Here is a 12,295-nt window from a genome sequence, read left to right on the forward strand (position 1 = left end):
CTTTCTGAGAAGCACAGGGGAGGCTGCCTGAAGGAAAGTCAGACATCAGCCATGCTGCTTCCTGTGTGCACCAGGTGAAAAAATCTGCACCTGCCTTCAGYCTCACGCAGACAGCGAGCTTCCTCTGGCACAGTGGCTGTCACACAGCGCACTTTCTGGTACAGCCCATTTCCTCATGGGGGACATTCCCCTCAGGGACAACGGTGGGTAGTGTTCTGCATGGCACCAGCCACGATCACAACTGACAGCTGGTCACCAGGGGATATAACCAAAGTTTTAGTGCTGTGAGTAGAACTTGCTCCACATGACAATGAGAACAGGGTGGAGAACTCATGAGAGATAGCAAGATAAAGATTCACAGAAGCCTGGAGACACAGTGCCGTAAAGAGAACCCAGAACCTACTGCAAATATTGGTACTACTCAAACTGCTAGTTTGAAAAGTAAAAGCGGTACTCATTCTTTTTTAACGTTCATCCATAAGAGGTCACTGTGTGACACGATGAGCACCTTGGTGTCAGCAGCATTCCTCTCCCTTCCCATATGCTCAGCGCCAGGTGTCCAGTCACCTACAGCAATGTMTCAGCCATTCCCCAGCTGCCTTTGGTAGGGGCTGTCAGGGCAGGCATTAAAACAAGACAAGTGGAAGTCCTTCACCTTGATTGTGGGACCTTAGTCAATTTTATGATCCCTTAAACATACTTTTTACTCCCCATTAATCTCAAATGGAGTCCAAGAGTTTTACAGCCCCCATAGACCTTTGAAATAACCAGTATAAAATACACAAAGTTTYGGGAAACTGAGTTGAAACAGCAAASATACAAGCTCACAAATGGACAAGGCTCCTCTGGTTTCCCAGRGTTAGGGGCCCCTCTTTTAGAAACTGTTTCACTTTRACGTTGCTTTTTCAGTAGTTMGTAGACTTTTTCACGCAAGTGACTACAACACTAAGTGACTGGGACACGAAGACTGTCAAGGTGATCTGCCCACAGGAACTTCTGAAGCATAAAATTTCTGTACTGCCATTCGTCATGAGACAAGAGACATGATAGGCAGATGCAACTTAATGGCAACTGAAAACATTTTAGCTCAGTTCAGCTAATCAAAGGTCTTCTTTGTGGAGTAAAGTGACTTAAAGGGAACTATTTCATTCGGAGATTTCCATGGGAAAACAAAATAATAAAAATAGCAATATGGAAATTTTCCAGTGGAAAACTTGTTCTTGTGGAAATTCCGCTTTCAATTGACAAATTGTTTTTATGGGAAATTCCTAAGCAGCTGTAGGCACAGCCCTCATGCTGAGAAGTTTAAAAGCAGCTCATGTTTGACCCAGCACCCTCAGATTTCCCACATCAGATAAACTGCAATAGCAAAGCCCTTGTCTTTCCCTCACTCCGGAGCACACCCTGCAGCACACACGCAGTGTCACTGCGGGCATGAGAGTATATTGACTGCAGCAGCAGTGTGCATGTGGTTACAGATGGTGTTTTAATGTCCCAAACCAAGACAAACGAGAGGTTCTTATATCAGCTGCTGGTAAAGCTGTCACTGACTCCAGCAATATATCTACYTGCACTAGAGATTGAAGGCTTGGGAGAATCTCAAATGATGCTTCTCACAGTGGACTGCATCAGGGAGAGAGAATTTGGGGCTGACTTTCATGTCACAAATAATGGATATAATTCTATCTTYATTAACTGTTTTACACTGGCTTAAACATGTAAATAAGAACTACGCACTCTATATCTGCCATTACAGACAACAAGACAAACATTTTTAGTGAGCTGGCTAAGGGTCTTCTAAATTTGCAGGAAGACATTGAGTAAGCATCGCCTTCATAGAGTGATATTAGGAAAGCATAAACCATTCATTATAATGCATCTTTTATCCACCACTTTAGCATGAATCATCATGCTGTGTAAACAGGCTAGAAGTCATATTTATGGTAGGGCTCAAAGTATCTCAGAAAGTCAGAGGAAGAAAAAAAGCTATAACAGTAGGCAGGCTTGTACAAAACCTCACAGTCCAGAAAGGTACTAGAATGGTACTGAGCACCTGAGGCATTCACCTAAATATTTGCAGTGATTTACAGTAATTCTGTACCAGACCCAGACATTTCTCACTAATGCATTTTTAACACAAAATAAAATTTATAAGCCTTTAAGTAAAAAAGTTAATTCTACTGACTCTATGGGACTGGTCTTCACAGTTTGTTCTTGAGTGAAATTCTTTCTTTCCAACTACCTTCTGCCCCATTCAGCCTATTCAGGCATAGAAAGGATCCAGCACACCCCAATCTGAGTTGGGCTGGAGGAGCACAGGCACAGTGGAGCTCTGGCAGGAGCCCCAAGGTGCCACTGGAGGAGCCTGTCGGCAGCTGGCTGCCTGCCAGAGGCTGCGGGCTACAAGGTGAAGGAGTGGGYAAAGGCCACTGCTCAGCTGCCACAGTGACCTTCAGCTCTGCTGATCCGCACGGGGAATGCACCCCCTGGCCACRCTCGTGTTTCCACACGCTTTCTTGGCTCTCTGCAGCACCACACAGACACGCATGACACCGAGCTGTCCGGACTGCACACGAGCCCCAGCGAGCTCCCCTCTGGCCCTGCGGCTGCTCCACACCTGGGAGCACAGCAACCACGTGTGCTCACCAAGGCATACTGCATGGCTACAACAACCCAACACCCTGAGGTCGAATTGCAACTTGAATTTCAGAGATGGGCAAAAAAATCCTGTGTCTCTCCACTTGAAGGAAGTAGTCTTTTGTGACATCATGGTAATAGAATAAAATTGCAAGGAAAGCCTTATTAATGCAAGCTTTGTTMCCGAAGTGACAAGAAGGGCATTTATTTTCGGAGCCAGACACTCAAAGGAATACCCCACATGCTAGATAGTGTAAGTATCCAGTATTTCCAGGGTATAAAAGAGCTACTTCTACTACACTGAGGCACATGTGATAAGAGGAGAGGGCCTGGGCCCTTCTCCATATCCTCCGCATACCTGTTACTATCACACAGCTGCTCTCAAGTCTACAGTTTCCTGTGCACTACAAACTGCATACCACTTCCCCTACGGAAAAAAAAAAAAAGCCTTGCTTGTTCTTAATTGACGATGGAAATACTGTCATATTTTCCACTAGCCAAGCTTGAAACCATTACTGAACGAACCTTCATTAATTTTTCCACAACATTTTGCAGAAATGTCAGGAAACAGCTGCACCAGAAATGATTAACTGTCCTTATCACTAGGCCTTCATTGGCCAACTTCAAATTATATAGCTTTTCTCCTTTCAAAACTCCACATTTAGTGATATTTCTTGTTATTCTTTAGTTGACTGTTTCAGTACAACACTTTCTCTTCAAAAGTATCTGATTGCACAGGTTCAGTGGCAGGCAGACATTTTACGACCAGTGGAAGAATTTGTACAGTTTGGAGCTGCATACTTCTAGGAAAAGATTGCTTCCTGCAGATTGCTCAGCTGTGTCTTTCTTGGATCAAATTCAATGAAATTCACAACTTGCAGTCAGATTGTATTTGCCAGTCAGGCTGAATTCATTACACTGACATAAACTCCTCTTGCTGCATTTTCTTACTCCTTTCTTTTCCTGTCCTCCTCTTTTCCTTGTCCCTTCTCTCTCCCCACCCTCTCATTCTCACCTCTTCTTTGAGCTATACCATGTGTCAAAACTTATCATACAATGCCCTGTACATTTTCTGGCAAAAACAAGTGGAACAGTACACATCACCATCCCAAACATGCAAACACTGAGATGCTAGGAGGCTTAGTACCAAATGAAAGTGCAGCCATCTGGAGGCAACTGCTACTTTGGATCTGAGCTTCCTGAATCCCTGAAACTTTGCAGTCTCAGAACTTTTTAGAAAAGTGTCAGTGAGCAAGAGATTCCACTCACACAGATTTGCACAGGGCAGTGGATTGTTATTTTTCAAAAATGTAAGTTTGTCAAATTTCTGATAAGAACACAGCAAGGTTTATAGGATTACCTCTAATGATTGAGTGTCTTGCTTATATTTTGAAATAATTTAGGGTTACTACAGCATGGTATGCAACAATAATTCTGCATATATATCACTGGCAAATTTAAAATTATTTGCTCTATGTCTTATTTGAAGCTGTAAGCCTCGAATCTATCACTTTAAAATAGTTTTAGACAGAGGGAAATATAGATGCAAATAGGTATATAAATGACTTGGAAGTTACGTAAAATTAATGCCATCAAGTGAGGGGTTCAGTGGTTCAGTGTTCATGCTGTTTCTGACCCCCTCTTCCTAGCAAAAAGTAGGTTACTTGCAGAATTATACAGAAATGAAACTTATAGAGGTTTACCTAGGTATTATGAAGAATCTTTCCTGCTGCCTGTACTTCAAGGCTATCTGCATGTTTTGCTTTTTTAAGTGTCCCTTGCACAGCAGCATGCATTGCAGCACACCATGTGCAGCTCTGCCCAGGGAGAGACAGCCACTGATGCCCTCACCCTGTGCTGCGTCAACTCCTGGACTCCTTCCTTGCCTGCAGCGGGTATATGGACACCTGGCAGACCCTGGGCCAGGGTGCCTAACGCAGGATGTTGGCCTTGATATTTAATTGGTGCAGTGCTGGCTACGAAAAAAAACCAAAAACGAGCTCTGTTTTTAAATTACTCTACCAAGATATCTGCTTAGATGGCAGAAATTGCAGTACACTATATTCTGCTTAAAATATGCATGAATATATATGGGTTCTATTTACAAGATATGAAGTACTGCCAAAAGCATGCAGGTTTTTTAAGGATTCGGTTTTATAATACGCAACTCCAAATTTCTCCTTCACGATATCCTTATCTGTCTCTGCTCTAGCGTGAAAGCGGGAGCTAGCGGTGCCAGAGGATTTCAAGGACCGTGTCCTTGCAATACGCGGCATGTCAGCGCACTGCCGTGCGCGGCTGCACGGGCCACATATTGTGTGAGGGAGAAAATGAAGTTGTTAGATTTCATTAAACAAGCTCTGATTTTTACGGCTTTTGGGGTTGGTTTTGGTTTTTGGCGGTGTGGGGACGCTCTGAAASGAGCGGAAGGTGAACGCCTCCCTCAGGCGCGCCCCGCCGCCGGCAGAAGGCACCGCAGCCGCCCGAGGTTCGAGCGCTGGCGGGCGGCAGCTGCGCCGGGCGGGGGCTTTTCCTTCCTYATCCCGCCGGAGCCCCGCAGGCGGCTGCCCCGGGACAGCCGTGCCCCCGGAGTGTTGCCTTTCGTGCCCGGCAGCTGCGCGGTTGCAGAGGGCAGTGCGCATTTCTGCCTCCTCTGGACGTTTTCGACTCTCATTCCCCCCGTCCCCGCCACAGGCTGTCAGGGAACTGGCGAATGCATTTGCTGTCCGGACACCCTGCTCGGGCGCCTCCGGGACGGGAAAGGAGAAACGTGTTTTGCCTCCCTCTGGCTACTAGCGGGACCAGAAGCGAGTGCTCTCACTCGCCCGAGTTTGCACACCTTGAGCTCAAAGCCACAGGAAGATGCAGCCTCCTTCTTTCACACTGTCAGCACCGAGCAGCAGGATCTAGGGGCAATGTCACAACAAAAAGAGAGACCTTGAACTTGCTTCACCCTGTGCATAGTCATTTATATTTGGGCAAAGTGGATAAGAGCTCCTTTAGCACCAGGGTAGTGGCATTTTACGCTTGCTCGGCATTCACTTTACCCAGGTATAAATAGCAAAMGGTTTCAGGCGGTAAAGAATCAGGACCAGCGTCTTCAAAGGATTCTCAGCCAAAATAAAGCAGCTAGTCCTCCACACCACAGCTTGTGCAATCTTGCTCAGCTGCAGGAAACATTGCTGAAGGACGCTTGGGACTGCTGGTTTGGCAGCATTGCATGCTCTGGAGAAAATGTGCCTTCCTACCACCCTGTACCTAGTGGTGGAATCAGATTGCAAGCTTTCACCTGTAAAGTAGGCAGTAAGAGGGTTCAGTTTCTTAACGGGATCCTTTTATTAGCTCACACAGAGCATTTACTGCCCTGCCAATTTTAAGTGCTCACCTTAATATCCTTAGCACACGAGGCAGTGGTACACATATCGTAGTTACAATAACATTGGTTTGAACTATGCTAATTGAGAGCATCTATTCTAAAATTCAATTGTTCCAAACAAAAAGTGAAGTGTGCCATTACTCGGCTGACAYATTATCAGGGAGAGTTCTCAGTGTACAAGAGCCACAGCAATAGGGGCCCAACACATACAAGTTCCATTAAGTTACAAGCTAACAAAACCTGAAAACTGTATACTAAAACCCCATCTCAGGGGATGGCCACCATACTCTTGTGTACCAAAGTTCTCAGTTTTCCACTTAAATCCTGCCTGGTGAGTCAGGACATGGCCAGGTTTCCATACTGCAGCAGTATTCCATTACTCCTCCTTATAAATTTCACACGCTGTTAATGCTTTCCAAACTGGCAACAGAGCTCAGGGGTGCATGAGGACAGTTTATTTTCCTGCTGAACTTTAAACAGAAATTCCACAGGACCTCTGGCGGGGTAACAGCCCTGCTGACAGCCATCGGTTCACACGCTCTCGCCCACCCAACTTTGATCCCAGGCTGCACGGAAACATCCCGGTTGCTCTCAGAGACTACGGAGAGGAAAGGGAACAACRCAGATATTCATGACTTCCATTGCAGGGACCTTGAGAGGGATCCATAAGAAGAGATATCCCACACAGCACCGTCCTGGACTGTAGGATGTTTGGAATCAGTTCCAGGGTTGAGCAAAGGTTCAAGGGATTGCCCTTCTCAGTTTAACCCCTTCTTTCACTGAATTCATACATAGAATGAAACATAGGTTAAACACTATTTACATAATCCTGAAAAATCTGGCAGGGTTATCTCAAAGTAAGTTCCATGTTTTCTTTGWAMMMCYTYYYCYKKKSYYMWKRWTATCACATGAGGATCTCCAGTGTCTTCCTTATACACCTAGCTCCTATGGCTGTAGACAAATACTGGATAATTTAAAAAAGAAGAAAGTCAATGAAAGAGATCAAACTTCTCCTTTTCACTCTTTCAAGCTATTAAATTCTAAGGCTAACAATACTCAGACCATCAAGGATGTGCCTGTAAGAGAAGATGAGAGAAGAGGAGCTTCTCAGGCTTCAGGTCTCCTACAGCAACAAAAGCAACTGTGTGCACTGCACAGAGGCAGTTTTTGAGACTCTCAATGAGAAAACTGACCAACTTATGACTACCAACCCAACAAACATGGAGCTGCAATCAGTAGCTGAAAATGGTCCTTTTCTTGACAAGATAAACTGTCTTCTGAACTATCTGGTGCCATAGTAGGACTTCTGTAGGGGTCCACTAACTTTTTAAGCTATCTTGGGTGTTATTGCATACAAACAACATCAAACAACAACTTTCCTATCTGCAGTTTCAATGTGCCCAAGTGTTCAAGACTGAGAGGAAAAATTAAGTCTTGAATAGTGTTGTCCACGGTGAACTTGAAATGGCAAGACTGCCAAGCAGAAATCACCAACTTATATTGTAGGACAAAATAAATAAAAATCCCCAAACATTTCAGATATAAAAATCTCACCCACCACATCTTCTTATATTTGTATAAGCACACTTGTTTAGTTCGRGAAGTGAGCTCCCTGGATACTTGATGCAAGAATTGTGTACGAGAAGGGAAAGTGGCAAACAAAGTATGCGGACAAAGCAAAGACATCAATTCCAAAGGAAAAAACCTGCCCCAAAAGAGAAATGTCTTTGATTTCAGCAAGAGCTGGCTTCAGTTATAACAAAAAGACACATAATCAGGATTTAAATGTGATTGACTTCCACATGAAGCCTTTTGAGAATGAAAAACTATGCTCTCAGACCCRCTCCTCAGCTCACACAAACCACCCTCCCTTCGCCCTCCTACCTGGCTGCTGCCATCAAAGGTGCAAGTGAGTAATGGTTCCAGTCAAAGCAATTTGGTTCACTACTCCAGCAAATATGGCTGTTAACTCTCTCTTCCACCTATTTGGAAAACAAATATTAAAGATTTTTAAGGACTGTGATCAATCCAGCCTGCTGTTTGATTTTATAACCTAATTAACATTATGGTGTCAGCTACATCAATAGTTGAAAGAACTTCAGAGATTCGGTGACAGTCCTCCTTGCTGCCTTCAGAGCAACTTGGCACCAGCAATCAGTGGCTCCTCTGTGGTTTCCAGCTTGCTGTGGGCTAGAATACATGTCAACTAATACATGCCAAATTGAAAGTAACAGCCATACAAGACCAGTAGGTGCATACAACGATGTATTTTCAAACATAATTTATACAAAACGCACGGCAAACACAAAGCATTAAGTGTCTTTAGTCAAAGACAAAAACATGGTCTCTTTACACTTAGGCCTTGCCATTCCAAATGTTCTGTCTAATTTCTATCTACTTTTGAAAACATYAAGCCCAAATCCTAATTTAAGAGAGCATACTTTTTAAGTAAAATGCACTTTCCTGTTATTGAACCAGAGAAATGTGATTGTCTTTCATTCTGCTTCTTTCCGATTCAGCACTGTGCTTTAAAAGTGAGATCACCTCTAGGAATTCCCTTTCCCATCGCTAGTCTGTTTTAGAAAATAAGTTATTAGCATATGCTGTGAAAAACAGTCATAATCCTTACATCTCTCTTTACCCGTGATGGCACTCTGGGAAAGACCACAAAGAAAGCACCTTGTGCATACAAAAGACCTGCTGTGGGCGTGTGTGCAGGAGTAAATATGCATCCAAGGCACAGAGCACCAGGAGATTTGTTCATTAATGTGTCAGACACATCAGACAGCCACAGACTGCCCCGTTTACACCTGCAGGGAGTGCGTTATTGAATACCCTTAACCACTCGGAACTGGAGGCTCATATCTAATTTGTGCACAGCAGAGTGGACTGAAACATCCACCTTGTTCATACTGAGGCAGCAAACCTTCAGTRATCTTCCAGGGACAACATGCTCCAATGGGCCTGGCTGTTCTGATTTTGCCAAGACCAATGCAAACACACAGACAACCACAGCACATGTTTTGCTCAGGGCGCTTTGTTTCATGCTTCCCTGTGTGCTTGAACGTCCACATGTGAGATGCCGGGTGATGTGACAGGGATAGGCAACAAGTGTGAGCACCCCAGGGGTGCACAGGGTCCCACAAGAAGTGCAGCTCATGTCTCCCATCYTGTTGCTCTCTTGCCCTGGCTGTGTCACTGGCCCTGGCTGGCTGCAGCTCAGGAGATCAGGTCACCACCGCAGAAGAAGGAACGTGACCCTCAAGGGCTTACACAAGTCATGGCAGAGGAGCATGCCAGAGGAAAACCTCAAACTTAGCMCACCAAACTTGCAAATTTGTGCCTGTGGCTTGACCATACCAGCCCTGAAGYCAACAGCAAACTTCYCYCTGCTTCCTGCAAGGGCRAGAGCGGCACACRCTGCCCCTTACACAGGGAAAGCCCRTCCTCCATGGGGTGGGTGACACRTGGCTCTTCCACYGCTGGCAGAGCACAGATGYGAGCTGGTGGAAACAGGGTGCCAAAAGCTGAAAGGCCAAGCAGGCCCAGAACCGGCGAGCAGGAAAATGGACATGCTTACGCTTTTTGTCCCTGCAGTGTTTGCTACTAGCTAGAAAAACAAACAGCACGTGATAATGTGTTACTGACCAACAATGTCAACAGCAGTCTATATGGGCATCTGAATATAGGCAATAACACACGCTATGGCTGCAGCCCCTGGTGCTTTACCACACCAATCTACAGCTTTCTAGGAAATTATCTGGGTGTGAAGCCAGGAGCCACTTTTGAACCTTTGAACAGACAGGGCCCAATACAGTTTTAATCTGCTGGTGAAACCTTGGCACGGCTCTACTCAAGGGCAAAACTCTGTTTTTAGCAGGGTCAGTATTTCAATCACTGCTTTTACAGCTGACCTGAAAAATGTCCCAGCCAAAATAGCAAAGCAAAGCAACAAAGAAGTCATGAGTCCTTACTCTCCCATCCTTCAGTAGGACCTAGGAGTGCTCTGAATTGTAGCATCCTCTCCCTGGTGGGGCATGGATGCCTTCCAGCTCTAAAGCAGTTTTCACAGTGCTTCCACAGACCTAACTGGTTTTAGTGATGCTGGCTACACYGGCACATGGTTATTTTTAATTAACATGCATCATGAACTTGTTCATGCAATCTGCAACCTAAAGACAAGGGTCTTTATTCTCATTTACACTCAATCCTGTCTATAGCACCCTGGCAGAAGCAGAGGGGMCTTTCATGAAAAGAGAATAAAGCCATAAGTGAAAGATGTCATTTATGGAACAAAATCACACTACTGCTGCTCCAGCTTCATAGAGGGTGTTAAAATTGAAATCCATGAGGAACACCATGTTCTATTTTCCCCTAATTTATTTTAGCTCCTAACTGATGGGAGCCAATGTCTTCCCTCTTGCTGTGGTAACCTCAATGTCTTCAACATTGTTCCTCAAAGAATACTCTAGCCTCTGATTCATTCATGCAGGCTGGATCAGTTTCGGAGTCTTTAAGAAGCTTAATCATTACTTTCAAGGAGGCAAAATATTACCCAAAGCAAGATCTGGTTGATGACCAGTAAGATTGTGTCCTGGCAGTAGTAGATGTCCTACCATCTCACAGCAGCACTGGCTCTAGCAAACAGGACATGGTCTGAAGGAACAGCCAACCTGTAGAGTCTCTAACAAGCCTAGATAATACATGTGTCACCAAACAGAGTTTTTCTGCCTAACTAAAGCTCCCAGAGTTACTGTTTTGACAGCAAAACCAGGAACTTTAAAATTGTTTTAATCACTGCATTAGTAAAAATACGAGTGATCCTTTGTCCCTCTGCAGCAGAAATAAACRACTGTGCCTCCAATGCCTGCCCACCAGAGAGACAGCATTGCAACCACGACTGGTGAGCATTTTCTAGTATTTCTGGTATTTCTAGAATTGCTAGGTCTCTTCTTCCAACTAACAAATGATTGGACAAAGGGAAATGACCTCAAGTTCCATCAGAGGAGGTTTAGATTGGATACTACGAAAAACTTCTTTATGGCAAAAGTTGTCAAGCATTGGATCGGCTTGCCCAGGGCAGTGGTTGAGTCACCATCCCTGGAGGTATTTAAATGACTTGTAGATGTGGCACTTGGGGACATGGCTTAGCTGTGGATTTGGCAGTGCTGGGTTAAGAGCTGGACTTCCAGCCTAAATGATTCTGTGATGGTCACAYTGATTCTCTTTGGTCATAGCTGGTCATGACTCTCCTCATGCGCTGCAGCTGCTTGCCAGCCACTTGGACCATGAATAGACAAGCTCATCAGAASGGCAACAAGAGTATGGAAAACACAGCATGTCTCACTGCTTGGAAAAATCTTTTTCAATTTGAACTTTGCATCTCAGRTGCTATGGGAATAGCCTTTTACACCTGGAAACCTGGGACCTGGAAAAACAGGCAGAAGTGCTCTGATAATGACTCTTACACCATCTGCTTTTGAAAGACTGCTAGCAGCCTCAGCAACCTCTGTAATAATTTTCTGGCTGTAAAACTACACCTTCASTGGTGAAACAAAAATGTAACAGACACATCAGCATCATCTGACCACAAGGATTAWTTCATTTCATGGATCAACAACAAGGACTTTGTTTTATATTACTTGCTATATATTTGTTACACTGACGCTGTAAGGTCAGTTGAAGGTAGGGGGTTGACAGGGAGATTCCTGYACACCTTCCAAAGTAAAAAAAAGTCAGAAATCTCACGGATATTTCAGAAACTAAAATTTTAGGGAAGCAATATTTTACTCCTAATTATTCTAAGATTCTAAAATAGTACGGTAAGCAGGTGAAATTGCTTCAAGAGTACAAAGGGCAAACAGAGCCATGCCTGTGTTACTCYCTCACTGGCTTGCAGCAGACAGCATTCCAGCACAAACTGCAACTTAGCATGGTCTGGGAATTTGCCTAAAGCCTCAGTTTGACCAGGTCAGTAAGAAAGCCAGGTACCATTAAATTGCAGCCAGGTTCCAGGATTAGATAGAATAATTTGTACTAAACAAGGGGCAGCCAATATGGGTAGAAAAATGTGCACATTTCTGCTGTGCATCACCAAACAACTTGAATTCATGACTGGTAACTCAAAACAGTGGCGCTACATGCAAATCTCCCACTCCAAACCATCTTGGATGAGTTCTCTCTTTATAAATGTTTTCTCACTTTATGCAATCAATTGACCATAAAAGCCTCTGTACTGTAATATGTAGAGAGTGTGAAGCCAGTCTGTGTGGATTTTCTAAT

At 44.4% G+C, this 12,295-nt stretch overlaps 1 protein-coding gene across 3 annotated transcripts in view; it reads right to left on the reverse strand.

Moving 5' to 3' along the window:
• HIVEP2 (HIVEP zinc finger 2) overlaps positions 1-12,295 on the reverse strand; it is a 135,924-nt gene that overhangs the window by 44,239 nt on the left and 79,390 nt on the right. For 2 of the 3 annotated variants that reach the window (XM_057364821.1, XM_057364820.1), the window contains one exon: positions 7,898-7,995. The exons of the other annotated variant lie outside the window; for it this stretch is intronic. The gene's annotated coding sequence lies outside the window, so the exon portion shown is untranslated. The remainder of the gene's footprint in view (positions 1-7,897; positions 7,996-12,295) is intronic. 3 annotated transcript variants of the gene reach the window in all.

Source organism: Malurus melanocephalus, unplaced genomic scaffold, assembly GCF_030028575.1.
Source record: "Malurus melanocephalus ecotype Western Australia unplaced genomic scaffold, MMel_1.1 scaffold_43, whole genome shotgun sequence".
NCBI classification, from domain to species: domain Eukaryota; kingdom Metazoa; phylum Chordata; class Aves; order Passeriformes; family Maluridae; genus Malurus; species Malurus melanocephalus.